General features: G+C 50.7%; 3 protein-coding genes across 43 annotated transcripts in view; 1 reads left to right on the forward strand and 2 right to left on the reverse strand.

Annotated features, from left to right (window-relative positions):
• The window catches only part of PLEKHF1 (pleckstrin homology and FYVE domain containing 1), a 176,182-nt gene extending 172,708 nt beyond the window's left edge, over positions 1-3,474 (reverse strand). Inside the window, exon 1 of the mRNA XM_050772570.1 lies at positions 3,471-3,474. The gene's annotated coding sequence lies outside the window, so the exon portion shown is untranslated. The remainder of the gene's footprint in view (positions 1-3,470) is intronic.
• The window catches only part of LOC126943623 (cytochrome b-c1 complex subunit Rieske, mitochondrial), a 1,156,760-nt gene that overhangs the window by 869,259 nt on the left and 266,734 nt on the right, over positions 1-20,767 (forward strand). The window lies entirely within an intron of this gene.
• Positions 1-20,767, reverse strand: part of POP4 (POP4 homolog, ribonuclease P/MRP subunit) — a 619,906-nt gene that overhangs the window by 108,470 nt on the left and 490,669 nt on the right. The gene's annotated exons all lie outside the window — the stretch shown is intronic.

A 20,767-nucleotide genomic window follows, 5' to 3' on the forward strand; every position in this document is an offset into this window, starting at 1 on the left:
CGCCTCCTGGGTTCAAGTGATTCTTCTGCTTCAGCCTCCTGGGTAGCTGGGATTATGGGCATCTACCACCACATCTGGCTAATTTTTGTATTTTGATGGAGACAGGGTTTCGCCATGTTGGCCAGGCTGGTCTCAAACTCCTGACCTCAGGTGATCCACCTGCCTCAGCCTCCCAAAGTGCTGGGATTACAGGCGTGAGCCACCGTGCCTGGCTGGGAGTCCAGCCTTTCAAGGAGACAGGCTGCATCTTCCCTGAAGCTGTCCCTCTGCTAGGACAAAGGGGAAATTCTCTACCTCCCCTTTTTTTCAGTGGAGAAACCTGAGGCCAGATTAGGGAAGGGGCTGGCCCAGGGTCACACAGGGTTCAGAGGTGGAGAATGGACTGAGCCGGTGGCTGGGAGGCTTGCTTACGACCAGGGCTGCCTCCCTTTTCCTGGCTCCACCTGCCCACCCCAGGGAATAGGGGACCCTGAGCAGTTGTCCCTGGGCCTCCCCTGGCTTCTTCCCTCCTCCCATCCCTCCCCCAGGGACACAGGTTCCCTTTTCATGTGGGAAGAAAGCTGCCCACTTGTCTGCAGGAACAGCTGGGCCTTGTCCCCTCAGCTGTGGCTGGGAGCCTGCCGCAGGCTGCACAATCCTGGCTGTGTCCTGGGGGCCCTGGCGCTGACAGAAGCGCCTTGGCTTGGGCCCAGGAGCTACAGGGGGCTTGGGCCAGTGGGGCTGAGGCAGGGCCCCTCTGGGAGCCCATTTCTTCAGGCCTCTGCTTTCTCTCACACCCGGGGGCTGGCACCGGCAGAGGGGAGGGATGCTGAGGCTGAGGCTGAGGCTGAGGCCGGAGAGCAGGGCCTGCTCTCTTCTCCTCACTCCTAGGCAATGTGAGCCACTGAGAGAAGCAGGTGCAGATTTGCTCCCCACATAAGCCCCCTCCCTGAGCTTAAGTCCCCCAGGGGGGCCCGAGGCTCTTCCATAGGTGCACAGGGGAAGAGCAGAGGGAAACAGTAGAGTCAGGGGTAGGTCCCCATCTGGGCCTTGAGGGTGGCGTTTATTTCTGGCTCTTCTGACTTCAGCCCATGAGCCTGGGCAGCTCCTCCCACTGCACTGTCCCCAGGGCAGAGGCCTTGACATGCCATTCAAGGCCACTGCGTCCCCACTGGCCAGCCCCGCCTCATCTCTCTCCTTGGGCTGGCCTGCGTGCTGAGTCAGGTTTCCTCCTTGGCCCGTAGATGAAGGGTTTGCTTTGAACCCGCGTTCTATCAAGCGCTCTGCAAACACCACCACACACAGCATCAGGAGGCCAGCGCTGTGCCAGTCCTAACTGTGCAGATGCGGAGGCGAGACTCAGGAAGGTCAAGCAGCTTGCCCAGGGCCACAGCTGGCCACAGGTCCTTTTCACGCCGAAGCATGTACTCGGGACCAGTGGGCTCCACCGCTGCTCCACGGCTGCTCCAGCCATCTTGGTTCCAGCTGCCGTTTCTTCTGCCTGGAAAGTTGTTTTCTTTATCCAGATGACAACCGATTATTGAGTTCTTCCCCTGTGCTTATTCATGGTCTTACATTCTAGAGGGGCAGAGAGATGATAAACATGAATAAAGAGAAAAATCAGACAGTAGAGAATTGAAAGAGGGGTGTGCTTCGGGCGTGACTGGGGGTGCACTTTAGCAGCAAGGGCAGGGACCCTTACTGGGGACTGGATGACAAGGTGGGGGAACAGCTTTGTAGAAAGCAGAGGAAAGCATGCCGGGCAGTGGGGAGAGCCATGCAAAGGCCCTAGGGTGCGGTGAGCACAGTGTACCCTGAAAATGGTGAGCTGTGGGTCTGGGACTGCAGGAGTGGGTGCAGGGGGTGTGGAGGACGCATGACTGCTGAGGCTGCTTCCAGGAATGGGCGTCCGTGTGGCTTTATGTCCCTGGACTTGCTTGTCCTGTCTGGGCATTGGGTCCACAACAGCTCCCCGCTACCCAGGTACCAAAGCTAGAGAGGAGTCATGGGGACAGGCAGACATCTCCATTCAAGTAGCTGAAGGCTTGCCATAATCAGAAGAGTCAGCCTGCTGCGTGTGTCCCCAGAGAGCTGGGACTGATTGTGAGAGGTGAGTTTGGGAGTATTTAGCAGCAGCAGATACTTGGGAATGAGAAGAGTCATCTGAGAGACAGCGAGCTGCCCGTCCCTGGCAGAATCTAAGGGAGCTATGCCTCGAGTCAGAAACTGTTGGAACAGCTGACCCCAGGGGACGGAGCAGAGGGAGCTGGGGCACTGAACGGGGTGGGACTGGCTGACCCTGGGGGCTCTTTAGTGCATCTGTGCTGCCTGAATGGGGAGGGATGTCAGAGCTGGAGGAAGGGTGCATGCTCCGTGCAGACCAGGGCCTTTGAGTGCTTGGGTCACATTGCAGGGCTGGCTCCGAGGTCTGGGCCAGAATGTGCCTGGTGCTTAATAAATTTTGTAGCTTGATTGATTTCATCCTGGCCCTGGAGGAAAGTGAAGGGAAGATTTCTTGATTTGAGAAGACCAAATTAGGAACAGATGTCTTTTCAAGCTATTAATAGGCGGTTAGGGAACAATGGGGCTTATTTTTAAAGGAGCCCATAGCATGCCGGTTGCTGCCGTCCACTGGAACGTTCCGTGTTGGAGCATTTTGTATTCTTCAGGGTGGAGAGTCAACAACTGGGTCCCCCAATGCTCCGCTCAGGTCATGACCCAACAGGTCAAATTTAACTTCTTCCTCTAAACCACTCCATTTCCCATTAGGGGCCCCAGAACACCCCACGATTCTAAGTGGGTACTGCCATGAATGCTTTCTTCCCAGAGAAGGATTGGTTCAAGATGTGCACTAATTGGCTCAAGTCACCCTTTGAGATAGAAGCCTGGGGTTTGGCTCTTAGGCAAATGAGTATAAACCACCATGGAAGCTATTAGTAGCATTGGTAGCAGGATTCACAACTGCAATTGTTGGAAACGAAAATTGTCGATGACTCTGTGCATGCGTGCTCTCTCTCTCGATTGCAATTTAAAAACTAACACCACTTAGCTCATCAAAAATAATCGTAGTGAGGAAAATGGCTTTGTTTTAAAAGATCCCCAACATTTTGCCTTAATGTGTTCCTTTGAAGAAAGTAAAGTTAATTATGATGCAGACGAGAGAGTTACCTGACTTGATTTAATGGGGTGGATTGTGTCTGAGTCCCCGCCCTGCAGTGTGCACGGACATGGGGGTGGAGAGAGTTCTATTCTGGGGCAAGTGTGCCTTCCGGGCAGGCCACTTGGCCATGCAGCTTTCCGGGCTCATGGTGGTTAGCAGGAAAGGCAGCACCCCAATACCCTTGCTGACCGTTGGTCATTTTTGAGTGAGGCCCAAGCTTCTCTCTGGGGACTGAGCCCTGCTGGGATGCCTGCCCCCTCCTTGTCACTGGGGCTTGTCTCAGCCCTGCAGAAGTGCCTGCCTGGAGACACAGTGGACATTGTTGTCATGTCCCCCATACCTCCTGGACACGCATGGCCACCCTGCACACCAGCCACCTTACCCTCGGTTCCTGTGACTCAGCCTGCAGGTTCCCTATAGCCATGGAGGCCTGTGGGCATCTGCATCGAAGGAGTGGCTCCAGCCAGTGACAGATGGATGGAGTGGATGGATAAATGCTGCAGCTTCCTCCTGTCTTATGTGGGCCAGCTCTGAGATGTGTCCTGTGCAGTTGCCAGGGGTGTCTTGCAGGCTCAAACCCCCATTGCCCACAGTAGTGACCCACTCGCCACCAGCTCCCATGTCCCCCGTGTCCTTTCTCCCCCGTCTCACTTCCTATTCCATTCATGAAAGGACTGAGCTTACAGCCGGGTAGGGAGTTGGAGAGGCCAAGAGGATGGGGGGGCATCTGGTGGGGTCAGGAGGTCTGGCTGCCACTCTTTGGGCATGGCAGGGTGCCTGGGGCTGGGCACTGCCCAGTGACTTGAAGAGCACATCACCTGCTGGCTTCTCCCTCCGATCCCACTCATGGGAGCACCTGGCATGCTCAGCGGATGAGTGTGTGCTTCTCTGAGGCTGAGGTGTTGAGGACCCTGCTCAGCGCCCATCTCTCTGGGGAGAGGCACCTTTGCCCCCACTTTATCTCCACCGCCCATCAGCCCCTCTGCAGTTTGGGATGAAGCCAGGAAAAGCACCCTGAGATGGTTTGGGTGTGCATCCCCGCCAAATCTCATGTTGAAATGTGACCCTCAGTGTTGGAGGTGGGGCCTGGTGGGAGGTGTTGGATCCAGGGACAGATCCCTCAGGAATGGCTTGGGCCATCCTGGAGGTAATGAGGGAGTTCTAACCCTGTTAGCTCGCTTGAGAGCTGGTTGTTTAAAGGAGCCTGGCCCCTCCTCCCCTTTTCAACCACATGACACGCTAACACCTCCATCACCTTTCCCAGTGATTGGAAACTTCTTGAGGCCTCTCCAGAAGCAGATGCCAGCGCCATGCTTCCTGGACAGCCTGCAGAACTGTGAGGCAAATCAACCTTTCTTCATAAATTCTCTAGCCTCAGACATTCCTCTCTGGTAACACAAAATAGACTCACAGTCCCATCCAGATGCTAAAGCCTGTGCAGGGTCCACACTCAGGGTCTGTTCTTGCCAGTAAGAAGAGCCCAGGGCTGGGCATGGTGGCTTATGCCTGTAATCCCAGCACTTCGGGAGGCTGAGGCAGGTAGATCACCTGAGGCCTGGAGTTCGAGACCAGCCTGGCCAACATGGTGAAACCCCATCTCTACTAAAAAATATAAAAATTAGCCAGGCATGGTGGCGGGCACCTGTAATCCCAGCTACTTGGGAGGCTGAAGCAGGAGAATTGCTTGAACCCAGGAGACGGAGGTTGTAGTGAGCCAAGACCATGCCATTGCATTATAGGCTGGGCAACAAATCGAGACTCCGTCTCAAAAAAAAAAAAAAAAAAAAAAAAAAAAGGGCCCATGCGGAGATGCTGTGAGGCCATGGCCCTGAAATGGGTGTCATGCACTTTGCTGAGTGCTGTCTTCTTGTTGGCACCAGCGGCATCCTTCCTCTTTGGGGGACATCTTCCCTTACTCACCATGCGGGTCCTGGGGGTGAGGGTGGGGCTGGCACCCAAGGAAGAGCACATGCTCCAAGCTCCAAGCCAGCACCTCAGCAGGAGTTTTCCACTGGGGGCCGAGGAAAGGCCTTGCCCCCGTCTTCATCACCCTAAGGAGGCTGGGAGCTTGTGAGCTGGGACCTGTGGCTGCCACAGCCAAGCTCTTCAGAGGAGACAGGTCTGCAAGCGTGGTGCTGACCCTGGGAAGGGCGGATTAGAGATGGAGACCATCCCGGCGATCTCAGACGTCCACAGCATGCCAGCCCTTCCTGAGGTTTGGCCTCTAAACCTACAAACCCTCCCTCTTCCCTGATCTGGCTCAGGCTGTGTTTCTGTCACTTGTCACCAAGGGTCCTGACTGTCATTCCCACATTAAGACAGATTCATCCAGCCTCCAAGGCCCCCGCTCCTTGTAATCCTGGTGACCGACGGCAGCAGCCCTGCAGCCCGTTCCATGGCATATCTGCTCCAGTCCCACCACTCAATGAATGTCACTTGTCACCAGAGCATGCTAAGGCAGTCCCCAATCCAACCAGAGACTGAGGCAGTCCTCAGGGAAGCCAGGCTGATGAGAGAATGAAAGGGACAAGAGCAAGGCCCTTCCATTGCATGGGGCACATGGGTCCATCCGAGGGAACGGGGTGGCGGTGAGCTGTTGGTGTCCGGTCAGCACCACGGTGCCCAGCAGCGCTGTCTTGGAGAGCCCTGACTCGGGCAGAGGACAGAGCAGGGAGGGCTGGGGCTGCCCTGTGTGTTGGTTCAGCCCATGACACTGATGCCCAGGGCAGCTGGGAGCACAGAGCTGCCTGAGTGTACTGGGACAGTCCACTGCAGAGAGACAGCGCCAGAGCCACCCTGGGCACCTGAGTTCTCCAGGTTTAAAGCCTGCTCCTGGCTCCCCATGCACATGTGTCTCATCCAACCTTAAGTCTTGCTTAGGATTTGGGGAATGGGGTTACCATAGAAACGAGATGTACACAAGTAGCCTCCGTGCTGGGTAGCCAAGGATGCTCACCATTCAAGAGCCACTGAGGTCTTCAGGAACTCCAGAGCTGGAGTGGCTGTATCTGTGGGGAGGCAGTTTGCTGAGTGCTGTCATCCCCGGAAGGATGCCCTTCTGGACGGGCCACCCCGGGGCTCTGCTGCGCACTTCCCGGGGAGTCTTCTGAGGGCTGACTCAGTGGTCACAGTGCATCCGAAGGCCTGGACTCCAGGAGCTGCTGTGGTCTATTTCCCAAGCCCAAGCTCTCTGCGTAGTGAATCTGTGAGGCCTCAGTATCCTTCCTGAAAATCCCCTCTGTGTAAGTTCCCAGAGCCGGCTTCTGATGGGTACACCTGCTGAGCCAGTCTTCTAAGAGTCCTCGGCCTCCAGGCGCCTTTGGAGGCTGTCTTAGTCAGGCAATTGGAACTGGGAGAATGTGTATTCACATTAACCAGCCTCAGTGGCCGGTCTCTTGCAGATCTCTGTATCTCCTACTGAGGAAGTCCCCCCTGCCATCTGACCACAGGCCAACCTGCTGCCAAATGTGATGATGATATCACAAACATGTATTTGGCTGAGTGTTTTAAAGAGGAAGAATCATTCAGAGATCTCACTGATTTTGTCTTCTAAGAACAAGGGGAGGAGTCCTCTGGATCAGAAACGGATCTCTTTGCTTCCCATCTCGCTCCACCTCTGCCTTCTCATGCCGGAACCTGGCTGTGTCAGGCCTCTCTGATGTCTGGAATCTCGAGCTGTTTCCTGGAGACAGATGGTATTGATTTTGCATTTGTTCCACAATGCCTGTTTCTCAGAAAATATGAACATCAGCTATTGACACGGAGCTCCTGAAAATATCAGCCATGAGTCGATCTGCGACTTTGGAAGCTATTTGGTTGGCTGTTCAGCGTGGGGGCAGTTTTGAAGAACGCTCTATCTTCCAAGCCCTTGGGGCATTGTGGAGAATCATGAAACTGTTGCTTCTTTTGGAGTGTGGTCATCTTGCTCCTGATATTTTTGAGAGTTTGGCTGTGTTTTAGTACCTTCGGCAGGAGACGAAAAGGACTACCAGCTTCACATGACGGCACAGCGGAAAACGCATTGAACCAGGAACCCGCAGGAGTGGCAGCTCTGGTGCTGGCCCTGCTGCCATCTCTTCGTGACCTTGGGCAGATCATCTCCCCTCTTTGGGCCTCAGTTTCTCCATCGGTGAAGGGGCAGCTGGATCCATTCCTTCCCTGCATCTTGGGATCAGTGAGATGGTGGGAGGGTGGCTGGTGCCTGGATATAGAACTCAACTGCTTTGTAAGGAAGGAGCTGGCTAGCGTGGAAAGTCACCTGGACTTACTGGACCTTGAGCACCTGAGTGGCCTTCTTTACATGCAAATATAAAAACAAAGGGGATGCCATGGCCCTGCAGAAGGGATCCCCCAGGACCTGCTGTTCTGACCTCACAGAGCTTCAGGGCTGGTAGCTGGGGAAGAGGAGGCTTATTTGCATAGGACCACCAGTCCTCAGCCCCCTGAAGTCACGCCCAGGCCTGGCCATAGCAACAGGTTCTAGATTCCAGCAAAATGGTTTGTGACACTGAGCTGCCCATGAGGATTCTATGGGAAAGCTCTTTACAGCACAGGACAGCTGGGGGACCACATTGGGTCCAATCACTGCACGAACTCAGGAATCACAAGGGCTGCGTCCTCCCATGGGCTTCTCATCCCCCAAGACTTCACCATGCTTTTCTCTGTCACTTCTGCTCAGGGAAGTTTGAAATGCCATGCCTGGTGCAGACACTTGAAGAAATCAGCTTGGACAGGAGACATTTAGTGCTAGTTAGAAGGTCAACCAGTCCTAACTGGCAGGGGTGGCCCCAGGCAGCCTGCTGTCACCCAGTGCCCGGCCCCTGTCTAGCTGGCCACCTTCCCCTGCTGAGAGGTGTGCTCTGAGAGAAGGTGAGCACCCAGGCAGGGCCCTTGCCTGCCTTCAGCTCCCGGAAGCCCCAGAGCCAAGAATGGTGCCGGGCACGTGGAAGGTGCTTCATTCATTCACTCGTTCATTTGTTCATTCGGTTTTGAACATCCAGCCAGGTGGGGATCTGGGCTGAGGGTATTTAGAGATGGGCCATATTCAGCTCTTCACCCCAAGCTCACAAATGGCTGGGGAACCAGGCCCCCATGACACGCATGGGAAGCAGGGAATTCCAGTGGGGGCTCGGCAGGCTCATGTGTGCAGGTGCGGGTGGGTGCCTCTCACCCTTGCACTCACCCCACTTGCGTGGGATTTTGGGAGCCTCAAGCTTCCTCCAACTCACTGTCTGCAAACAGTGGGCTTTGGTGCCGACCACACACAGCAGCCCCTCAGTACCTGCTGCTCCCCTGGGAAAGTCAGCCTGAGCTTTGACCAGTGCCCTCTGCAAACTGTTGCTTGGCCCAACCCCTCCTGCTTTCCATCCCAGAATTTTCCTTCCTAGCAATTAGTGGGAGAGTTGAGACCCTTCCTTCCAGGCCTTTTGAAGCAGAAGTAGGCCCAGGGCCTCTGTCCCCGTGCCAGAGGTGGCTTTTCTGAAGGGTGAGCCTGGTGATGGGATGGGGGCATGTGGTTCGGTCATATGCAGCCGGTACATGGCAGCGTTTTGTTTCCCCTGGTGTCGGCTCAGGGGATTTTGCCACGTGTTGACTTCTTTACTTCACAATTAGCCTTGAGAATTGAGCAGGTGAGATCAATCAGAAACAGTAGTATGCCTAGCAGGGAATTATTTATAGGATAAAGGAGTTGCCAAATCCCAACTGGAAGGGCCGCTGGAAGCTGCTTTATTGGGATATTTGCAGTTATAGCTGGAAAAGAAATATGTCATATATTTGATAAAGCAAAGATGGCAATTTATCGACTCAGTCAACAAAAGGTCAGGCTTCAGGCATGGCTTGATCCAGGAGCCCGTGCTCTCTCTCTCTCTTTCTCTCTCTCTCTCTCTCTCTCTCTCTCTGTGTGTCTCATTCTGTGTGTGTGTGTGACTACTTTGCTGTTTGGATTTAATCCAGAGAGCCTCCCTTCCCTAGTGATTCTGCCAAAAGTCTTAGAATGAGTGGCCTCAACCAAGTTGAGTCATGTTTCTGTACCTGAACCCTTGGCAGTGGCCAGGGGACCGGGGTGTCCTAACTGGCCAGATTGGGGTCATGCATCTCTCAGAACCACAGAGACTTGAGGGTGGTGAAACATGCTGACCCCAAGGAACAGGAAGGTGTCGTTTTGGGAGGTGGCAGGTCTGGGCAGGACAAAGACCTCATGTTCTCTGCAGGGGTGATGGAGCCCACCCTCCCCACTGACAGGCATCCCCTCCACAGCCGCCTGGACAGGGGTGTGTCCGGGCCCTGCCTGGACCCATGAGTGACAAGGCAGCTCTCTGGGCCCTCCTCACCTCGGTCCTGCCTGGCACTGCCCTGGCTGCAGCTTCTCTCACTTGCCACCATCCTGGTTCCATGCTGGGACCTGCACTTCAGCCCTTCCTCAGCTCTGAGAGGAGCCCTGGTGCTGAGGGTGGTGACTGTGCCCCGAGCTGCCTCCTCCCCAGAAGGTTGTGCCCAGTCCCTCCGCTGCTCTCATCTGACCCCATCTGGGCCCTCCAGTCCTGCCCACCCCTCCAGGAGAGATCCAGCCTTCAGCAGGAGGCTGGCCTTGCCTCACCAGCCCTCCCCTCCTGTACCCTGGACTTGCCACCTCCATCAGTGCCTCCTGGGTGGCAGCAAGCTGCTTGGCCCTGGGGAGGGACTGGGCCTGTCCCTCTGTCCCAGGGCATGGAGCTAGGCCAGCAGCAGAGGCCTACCCCTGTGCCATTGCTCAAACTCGGCTCAGGGACAGGGGTGCTGCAGGGAGGGGCGACTGAGGGAGTAGCAGCTGAAAATAAGACTTTAGGGCGAGACAGGATGGGGCTCAGATCCTGGCTCCGACTCGACTACTAGCTGGACACCTTTGGGCAAGTTTCTGAACCCACCTGAGCTCATCTACACATCATCAACCAGCAGCCAATAATGGGGTCTGACGCAGGGGTGTGCCTGGGCTTCGGGTGGAAGCCTCTACCGCCCAGCCCAGTACCATGTGCAGTCTCGCTCTGTCACCCAGGCTGGAGTGCTATGGTGCGATCTCGGCTCACTACAACCGCTGCCTCCTGGGTTCAAGCGATTCTCCTGCCTCAGACTCCCAAGTAGCTGGGATTACAGGTATGCACCACCACGCCTGGCTAATTTTTGTATTTTTGGTAGAGATGGGGTTTCGCCATGTTGGCCAGGCTGGTCTTGAACTCCTGACCTGAGGTGATCCACCTGCCTCAGCCTCCCAAAGTGTTGGGATTATAGATGTGAGCCAGCGCCCCCGGCCCATATGCCCATTCTTAATTTACCATTGCTAATGAGAGTTCACTGCATGCTGGAACCTCAGAGCTGCGGGCCTCTTATTCAACAGGGGAAAACTGAGTCCCAGAGACAGGGAGAGACTTGCTCAAGGTCACACATTGAGACCAGGGAAAGCCTGGTCTTCTGACCCCCAGCCCAGGGCTCTGACCACTGTGACCTCAGGGATGGCCCATTGACTCCTGTCAATTCCTGTGTCGATTTCTGAAGCGAATCCAGGGCTATGGAAAAGAAAAGGGGAGAGAAAAAGTAAACACTTTTCAGGCAAAATCATAGCCTGATAAGGAATCTGTTCTGTCAAATATCCCTGCCTCCTGAGGAGACTCAGAGTCAGAGTTAGAGCAGCCCCTGGTTGGCGTCACCACACTGCTGTGGGGATGTGGGTGTCTAGGAAGGCGGCCACTGATGGGAGGGGCTTGAGCCTTGTGAAGGCAGATAAGAGAGTCCGACACTCAGGTCTAAGAACTTTGGTGCCCTTCCTTCCTTCCTTCCTTCCTTCCTTCCTTCCTTCCTTCCTTCCTTCCTTCCTTCCTTCCCTCCCTCCCTCCTCACTCCTTCCTTTCCTTATTCCTTCCTTCCCTTTCCACCCCTTCCTTTCTTCCCTCTGTTTCTCCCTCCTTCCTCATCCCATCCTTCCTTACCTCCCTCCCCACCCCTTTCTTCCCTTCTTCCCTCCCTCCCTCCCCACTCCTTCCTTCCCTTCTTCCTTCCCTCCCCACCCCTTCCTTCCTTCCCTCCCTCCCTCCCCACCCCTTCCTTTCTTCCTTCCCTCCCTCCCCACCCTTTCCTTCCTTCCCTCCCTCCATCCTCACTCCTTCCTTCCTTCCCTCCCCACCCTTTCCTTCCTTCCCTCCCTCTCTTGCCACCCCTTCCCTCTCTCCCTCTTCACCCCTTCCTCCCTCCCTTCCTTCCTTTTTCCTTCCCTCCTTCCTTCCTTCCTTTCCTTCTTTCCCTCCTTCCTTCCTTTTCCTTCTTTCCGCCCTCCTTCCTTTCTTCCCCTTTTCTCTCCTTCCTTCCTTTCTTCCTTCCTTCCTTCCTTCTTCCCTCCCTCCCTCCCTTCCTTTTTGTCTTTCCCTTAAAAATAATGCCTTTATTACTTTTATAAAAATATTACATGTTCATAAACAATTCAGGTGAAAGAGAGAAGCAAAAATAAAAGAAAAAAGAATAATTATACACAATTCAACATCTCACTATCCAGAAATAATTGTTAAAATTAGCTAGTGGTCATTCCACACGTCTCTCTAGGAATATATACAGATACATAAATAGGGGCAGTCTGATAAAGTGGGACAATCTCACAAATGCTCCTTTTAAATTTAATTTAATTTTATTTCTTAAAGACAGGCTCTCTGCCACTCAGACTGGAGTGCAGTGGTGTGATTATGGCTCCCTGCAGCCCCAAACTCCTGGGCTCAAGTGATCCTCCTACCCCAGCCTCCTGAGTAGCTGGGACTACAGGCAAGCACCTCCATGTCTGGCTAAGTTTTATAAAGTTTTAAAATAGACATGGGGGTCTTGCTGTGTTGACCACGCTGGTCTCAAACTTCTGGCCTCGAGAGATCCTTCTACCTCAGCCTCCCAAAGCACTGGGATTACAGGCATAAGCCACCATGCCCGGCCCACATACTCCTTTAAAATAAAATTGTTGAATTTTTCTTAAAGTTAATAGCAGCAATGAAATATCTGAAGTGAAACTGAGACAATGGTTGAATTTCAGAGCAATGTTTCTTTGCCTCAAAAAACCATCGTTCTTAAAAGAGTTCTGAAGATTGAGGGAAAAAAGATTATGGAAAAAATAACCTGGGCGTCATTTTATTTAAAGGATGTTTCCATTCTAGACAATTTCAACTGGTTCTGTGATGTTGAAAGGTAAGGAAAATAGCAAGCTTTTTTTTCCCTGAAGGTCCTCTACTAATTTTTGTTTACCAGTCTTTTAACCTTGTCTATATTTATAATGTTTGGATTCTCTTCTGCAGGGTTTCTTTTAATTCTACATTTTGTTGTGTTTAGTTCTCATCATTTTTTTTTTTTCATGACTTTTTCATTCCAAGGCTTTTTCCTCTATGTTGAGGCTCTATTTTATTGTGAAATTTTTTTTTTCTTTCTTTTCAAGCATCATGGGTTCTGTGTTGCCTCCGTCCTTCATGCTAGATAATGCCTGTCCCTTGATTCTTATATTTTAAGGACAACTTGAAGCATATTTGATTTTCCCTTTAAAGCTGCCTTTCCATGGGTTTTGCACTAGTGTGAGGATTCCCTCCCCATCCCCTTCTTTCCCCCCATCTTCCCTTCCCTGACCCCAATATCCAGTTTCCTTTTCCTTGTGATACACATTGCCTGGATTTAACTGTCATAGAGAATTTAAAGACATGCTTATGGCCGCGGCACTCCCTGAGCTCTTCCAGGCTCTTGGAGAATGTTTGCCTGTGGCTCTTTGGCTCCAATGACAGGTCAGATGATCACAGCATTACGGATTCCTATTTTCACTGCGATTTGTGGGTGTTGCTCGGTTACCCTCTGGATGAAACTTGCCGAGGAAGAGTCTGAATCCAGCATGATTTTATGAGTCCTCCCTTCCCCCTGAAAATGCTTCTCTTTCCTCTGCGAGTGCATGAAGAATTATTTTCTTTCTTTAACCATTGTATTTCCTGATGCCCGTCATTTCCAATAAATTTTTCTTGAACATGTTGTGCCGTTTGGATATAAACATAAAGTCCTTCACCTTGAAACGAATGTCCTCTATTATGTCTTTTGATGGCTTTCTTCTTTCATTTTTCACTCATGTCCCCAGACCAGGCAGGAAGGAAATAGGTGTGAAAAGTGAAAGTGCTCTCACACTCATTTTAAAAGGCACGTCTGTTCCAGGCACCAACATCAGAGAAAAGCGGCCAAAGACAACGGTGAATGAAGCTCAATTTAGGAACAAACATTACTGATAAAATATTAGTCTATCAAATCAAGAATGTGATCACAAGAAAAATACAGCGTGTTCCAGCGTGGCTTATTCCAGCAACAAAGGAACGGCATTAGGAAATCTACTAATGTAATTTACTCCATTGGTAGATTAAACCATGTGACTCCAAATAGAGGCTGAAGCAGCATTTGATGCAATTTAACACCCATTCATGATTAAAAAGAAAAGATGATTAGCTGTCTTAGCCAGTTCCTATTTACTGTCCATTTGAGAGGGAGCCTGGAGAGCCACCGTGGCTGCTGGAAGAGCGATTTGGAGAGTGACCAGTTGTTCCAGTTTGCTTGGGACTGAGGGTTTTCCTGGGATGGGGGACTTTCAGCTCTAAAACTGGCAACCTGGGATGGGGGTCGCCACGTAGAGGGTTTTGGCAGCAGCTCAGCAACAGAGGAAAATGAGATTTTTTTTGTTGTTCTCTAGAGGGAGGGAGACAAGAGAAAGAGAGGCAGAGGATTGAGGAAAGGGGCAAGCGGGTGTGAGCTGGTGTGGATGTGGGTGAGGGCACCCTAAGGTGCGAGCCAAGGCTGTTTTAGGAACAGTGGTGCCTGATGCTAAGTGTGTTCTTGCAATGAGAGCTTGAGAGCCCCATCTCCACCTCCTCCCCTGCGGCAGGTACTGGTGGTGCCCAGATTAGCCCCAGTTCCTGAGCTGCTGCTCCCTGCCCTGGCTGCTGTGTGTTGGCTGTTGTCCCTCATATAGTTTGGATGTCTGTCCCCTTCAAGTCTCATTTTGAACTGTGATCCCCAATGCTGGAGGTGGAGCCTGGGGGAGGTGTTTGGGTCATAGGAGTGGATCCCTCATGAAGGGCTTGGTGCTGTCCCCTTGGTGATCAGTGAGTTCTCACACTGTTAGTTACCAGGACATCTGATGGTTAGAAAAAGACCCTGGCACCTCCTCCTTTCTCTCTTGCTCCCTGTCTCACCAGAGGACACATCTGCTGCCTCTTCTCCCACCGTGAGTGGAAGCTTCCTGAGGCCTCACCAGAAGCAGATGCTGGTGCCATGCTTCTTGTACAGCCTGCAGCACCATGAACCAAACAAATCTCTTCTCTTTATGAGTTCCCCAGCCTTGGGTATTCTTTTATAGCAACACAAAATGGATGAACACACCCCATGTTCTGGGGAATCACTTTGGTCTCATTACACCCCCTGCTCCCCATAGCTCACAGCTGAGTGACAAGGGAGTACAAAAGCCTGGCCCTCTTTATATTCTGCTAAGGACCCAACCCAAGGCTACTCCCTTCAACAAAGCCTGCAACACTTAGAAAGTTGTGTGTGTGGCCAGGCATGGTGGCTCGTGCCTGCTATAATCCCAGCACTTTGGGAGCCCGAGGCGGGTGGATCACCTGAGGTCAGGAGTTTGAGACCGGCCTGGCCAACATGGTGAAACCCGTCTCTACTAAAATATACAAAAATTAAGCTGGGCATAGTGGTAGGTGCCTGTAATCCCAGCTACTTGGGAGGCTAAGGCAGGAGAATCACTTGAACCCAGGAGGTGGAGGCTGCGGTGAGCTGAGATCACACCATTGCTCTACAGCCTGGGCAACAGAGCGAGACTCTGTCTCCAAACAAACAGACAGGAAGTTGTGTGTGCATGTTGAGGGTGGAGCTGGGTGTTCCCATTTGAGTCAACCAGGTGAGGAACAGAGACAGTGTCGGGGAAGCAGGATTCTGGGACAGGGATGAGCACAAGGGTTTACAATGATCTTGGGAAGGGTCTTGGACTTACACAGAATACAGAGTTGGAGCTCAGGCCAGTCTTACCTAGACCTCAGTGGGAAGGGAGGCTCCTGCCTTCCTCTGCGATGCATACATGAGCACATGGAGACTGGATGGGGTCAAGGAACTTGTCCAGTGTCTCCAAGTAAGAGGCCAGGCTGAGATTAAAACCTCAGCCTGGAGGAGTCAAAGCTTGAGCTCTACTCACCAGGCTGACCTGCTGGATGTGTAACTCTGGGCTGACTTCGTCCCCTCTCTGGGCTTCAGTTTCCCCAAGGAGGCTGCAGAACCAGGGTGCCTCCAGGAGCATTTCCACTTCTGATGCCAGTTTTGGAGGAAGTGCCGTGGTTGCTTGGAATGGGTGAGGGACCCGAGTTTCATAGGACGCTGTAGGTAGGCTGGCTGATGTCTAAGGTGGCAGATGAGCTGGGGCTTAGGACTCACAGGCAGTGTAGCTTATTGCACACCTTTTTCTTTAAGGACAGCATCTGCTTCTAAGTAGGTTACACTTACTGTGGCTTGTTTGCATCTTTCTTTGCTTAGAAAGCAAACCCTTTCTTCTAAGCTAAGCTTCCTCCTAGGCCTATGGGATTAGCACATACTCCAGATTAATGGGGTTCAAATTAATGTGATTTATCGTCATGGTTTTCAAAAGATGTGGTCTACTTATATAGCTACTACTTTTTTTTGGGACCAAAATTTAGGAGACTTGGACCAACAAAAGATATTTTCTTTTCAGTCTTGCATGCAAATATATGGAAGATCTTAGAAAATTATGGAAAGTGGGGCACACTGAACAAAATCACTGCCGTCAGAGAGAATGAAGTGATGCAAGATCAGGAGGTGTCGGGAAGCCTAGGCGTGCGTCGCCACGTTGATCTCCATGTGAAATAAGACCGACTCAGTATCTGCAGCTAAACAACTCTTGAGAAACTCCAAAGGGCTGAGTGCCGCCCAGGCTTCAGGAAAATAAGACAACAGACACTACGCGCTTTTCCAATGTGGCTGGCACTCCGTGCTTGCAATCACATATGTGCCACAGACAGGATTTCTATCAAACAAACAAGAAGGAGCAGATGGATGCCAAGCCCGTCGTCTCTCTCCTGGTGCGTTTAGCAAGAGCCAGTGGCAAAGTCCAGCTTGGGTCATCATGGGAAGTTTCCACATCATCCATGAAATTCTGTGGTGGACTTGTTACCCACACCATGGGTGGGTTTGATGGCTTGGTGGCTGGCAGTGCAATGACAACAGCCATGTTGGCTTTTATTACCCACAACACTGGGGATCATTTTCAGAGCAGCGCTTTTCTAATCACTGGAGAAAGCAGGGCTTGCCTTGGGCTGGGGAGCTGAGTCATTGTATGTAGAGGCAGAGTCAAGGTGGTCATAGATCATGTTTCCACATATGTCGCATGTATAGAAAACAGGCTCCTCTCTGGCCATGGATTCTAGTGTGGTAACTAGGAGAGTTCCCCAGAGTTCGTCTCTGGATCCAACCAGTTTTTGTTTTACCAGAGCTGAGCTTTTTGCTGGAACGTTTTGAAACAACAACTCAAGGTGCAACCATTACTAGTGGGTCCTTTTTTTTTTTTTTTTTTTTTTTTTTTTTTTGAGACTAAGACTCACTGTTGCCCAGGCTGGAGTGTGCAGGGGCTCGATCTCAGCTCACTGGAACCTCTGCCTCCTGGGTTCAAGCAATTCTCCTGCCTCAGCCTCCTGAGTAGCTGGGATTATAGGTGTGCGCCACCATGCCCGGCTAATTTTTCTATTTTTATTAGAGACGGGGTTTCACCGTGTTGGACAGGCTGGTCTCGAACTCCTGACCTCAGGTAATCTGCCTGCCTTGGCTTCCCAAAGTGCTGAGATTACAGGTGTGAGCCACTGTGTCCGGCCACTAGTGGGCAGTTTTGCACAGTGTGTAACCCCAAACCCGGGACCCTGGGATACAGACTAGTGCCCAAGACAAACCCAGTGAAGAATTAAGGATCTTTGGACTCATCTCCAACTATTTCTGGACTCAGCTGGCAGGAGAAAGGAGTCTCAGAATGCCCAGCTCCACCAGAGGTGCCCGGCACCTCCCCTCACTCCACACTCAGAAAGCGATGTCGTTTCTCGTGCCAATCAGCTCTAAATGATTATGTAATTACATTTGTGAATGTAATCCTGTGGGTCATCATTCTAATTATAGCCCACAATCCTTTCTAGCAGCATTCAGAGAAATAATATGTGCGATGAAATGGGGCTACTCTGTGTACTACAAGAACATCCAGGAACCTGAGTGCATGCGGTCGCACCTGGCCCCTGGAATCCACATACTCTTGGCTTTTTCTTAAAAAGGGGATCAAAGGGTCCAGTCCATGGCAGCCGCTTCTCAGGGCAGGTGCAATTCAGTGCATGCTTTAATTGCAGGTCCCCAAAGAACTTTGCAGACATTATTTTTTTCATTGTTCATGATGCATTATTTAAAAGTAATTTTGAGTGAATTTTATGGTATGTAAATTATGCCTCAATAAATTGGTTAAAAATAAAGTGGTTACTAAGTTAACTATAATCAACATGGACGTGTGTGTGTTACACAGACAATCACTGCTGCAGCCCAAGGGTGGATCATATGAGATGAGGATGATCTGGAAGGTCCTGAGGTGGACACTGAAGGATTCTAAAAATTGATTAGCAGATGTGTTCAAATGGAACGCTAGCAGACATTCACGTGTAATATGCTGTTTCTCTTTCTTTTTTCCTTCCTTTCCTCTTCTGTTTCTTCTGTTTTCTTTCCCTCCCTCTTCTTTTTCCCTGTCCTTCATTTCCTCCTCCTCCTCCTCCCCTACTTCCTCAGCATCTCTTATTATTTCGGCCTTGCTTTTTGATAAGAGTGGGATCTTTCCAATAGTACTGAAGTTTTATAGAGATTATTATTTGATGTGTACTCACTTTAGGCCCCACACAACAGTAGGCTTCCTGAAGGGCTCCATGTTCTGGCCTCTGTCCCCTGGGAGTTTATTCATTCGCTGCTGGGAGAGGAGGCACCACCACAAGCACAGGAGGCTCTCGGTCTTCAGTCGTGCACCCTGTGGTCATGGGTGCCAGGGAGTCAACTGCCCTGCACTCCTGAGGATGGACTGGCGTGTCAGGGGCCTGCCTCAGCTAGTAATGGCACTGGAGTCAGTGGGGTCCTTTGCCAAACTCATGCAGGCAGCATACTGTGTTCCTTAAAATTGCTCATTTTCAACTTTCTGTAGAATTTGATTCAGGCTTTCTGCCCTCATCGTGGTCTTTTCAGTTCATGGGCATTTTGTTTGTTTTTGAGATGGATCGCTTCTCGGCCTTTTGGCTAAGATCAAGTGTTTTTGAGATGGAGTCTCACTCTTTTTGCTCAGGCTGGAGTGCAATGGCGCGATCTCAGTTCACTGCAACCTCTGCCTCCTGGGTGCAAGCGGTCATCCTGCCTCAGCCTCCAGAGTAGCTGGGGTTATAGGCATGTGCCACCATGCTAAGTTTTTTTTTTTGTTTTTTTTGTGTTTTTTTTTTTGTACTTTTAGTAGAGATGGGGTTTCACCATGTTGGCCAGAATGGTCTTGATCTCTTGACCTTGTGATCTGCCTGCCTCGGCCTCCTAAAGTGCTGAGATTACAGGTGTGAGCCACTGCGCCTGGCCTTGCATGGAAATTTTTGTAAAATAAATTATATTTTTAATATTTAATCATTATTGTTAGTATGAATTCACCTAATTATCACCATCATCGGTTCACCTTTTCAAATAATCTGTGTTGGTCATAACAAATGTTATATATGTGGTGATGATTTAGTTTTTGAATCTGACATCTGGGGTTGAGAGAGAGTGCATGAGAGAGGGAGAGCATGCAGGTGTTCTATCAGAGATTTTTCTGTCTGATTGGTTGGACTTGCTCTGAGTTGTGGGGGTCAAGGATACTCATTCACAAGTTTTGGTCTGGCTCTGACTTTGAAGTTGTGCTACATTCATTTACTGTTTTACATAGAAAACAATTTTACATAGAAAATAGTTTTTTATGTCAGGGAATATTCTATAATGTTTGTTTAAACAGATTCCATAAGCAAAATGATCTACAGCAGAGTCTCAAGCATCTATATTGCCTTACTGCATGCGAACTGTCCGTGGGTAAATGAAGCGGGAACCTGAGTGTTTATCGTGCTCAGATGGAGACAGAAAGCTGTTTATCAAAGCCTGTTTCTTTCTCTGACTTTCTTATGCTACATTTTATCTCCTTTTTCTAATGACTGAGTAGACTCTTCAGTTCATTTATTTTTATTCTTGTTTAGTCATGAGATCAAACAAGGCTATTCATTTTCCTCTGAGTGTACTTTTGTTTGAATCCTGTAAGCTTTGATGTGATGCTATGATTGTCATTCTTTTCTAAATAGTGTGCAAATTCTATTTAACCCAAGAGTCTTGTAGGAGACTTTTAGATTTTTAAAATTAAAAAAACCTAAATGGGCTGGGTGCAGTGGCACATACCTGTAATCCCAGCACTGTGGGAAGCCGAAGTGGGTGGATCAGCTGAGGTCAGGAGTTCGAGACCAGTCTGGCCAACATGGTGAAACCCTGTCTCGACTAAAAATACAAAAAATTAGCCAGGCATGGTGGCAGGCGCCTGTAATCCCTTGGGAGGCTGAGGCAGGAGAATCACTTGAACTCAGGAGGTGGAGGTTGCAGTGAGCTGAGATGGCACCACTGCACCCCAGGCAGGGCAACAACATTGAAACTCCATCTCAAAAACAAACAAACAAGCAAACAAACAAAACACACACACACACACACAAACACACACACACACAACCCTAAATGATTAGGTTTTTAACATTAAACATTAATTATTCTCTTCTAGTTTTATTATATTGTGATGAAAGAATGTGGCCCGTATCATTTTATATAATTTTGGAACTTATGGAAGGTATTTTTTTTTTTTTTGTGGTCAAAAGTATTTATTTTGGTCATGAATGCTGAAAAGGTAGATGCATTTTCTGTAGGAAATCAAATTTATTAACTTACAGTCAGATTTTCTATATTTTTTGTTCATCTTACTTTTTGCTAACTTATCCTGTCCATGGCAGACCAGGTGAGCTGAGTGGGGACTCTGGGTCCTGGGGGCCACGGTGGTGGACTGATGACAATGTGGACCTGTCCATCCTCTCTTCCCTGTAGTCCTGCATGGGGAAAAGAGCTCAGGAGTGAGCTAATGTGGATTTGAACCCTGGCTCTGGCCGCCCTTCACCATTGTGGCCATCTGTGAAGTGGGAATGGGAGCATGAATTTGTCAGGGACGTAGGGAGAATGAGGTAGCACAAGGATAGGGAAGTCTGTTCCCTCCCCTTGCAGCCCGGCTCTCATCCCAGTGGCCCCTATGCGCCCCATACCATGCCTCCCTGAAAGCTACCCCTGCATCCTGGTAGATAAGAGACAGCCCCGAAAGTGGAGTAATGTAGGCCTCCTCCTCAGGTGGGCTGGGGGCTGTTTGCAGACCTCTGAGTTTTCAGGCATAGTTGGGAGATTTTGGAGACTTTTCTGGGATCCCCTTTCAAATCCTACCAGGCTGTAGGCTTTCTGTTTGCCTCTGACTTAGGACAGTCTGACCAAGCC

This window comes from Macaca thibetana, chromosome 19, assembly GCF_024542745.1.
Source record: "Macaca thibetana thibetana isolate TM-01 chromosome 19, ASM2454274v1, whole genome shotgun sequence".
Classification (NCBI taxonomy): domain Eukaryota; kingdom Metazoa; phylum Chordata; class Mammalia; order Primates; family Cercopithecidae; genus Macaca; species Macaca thibetana.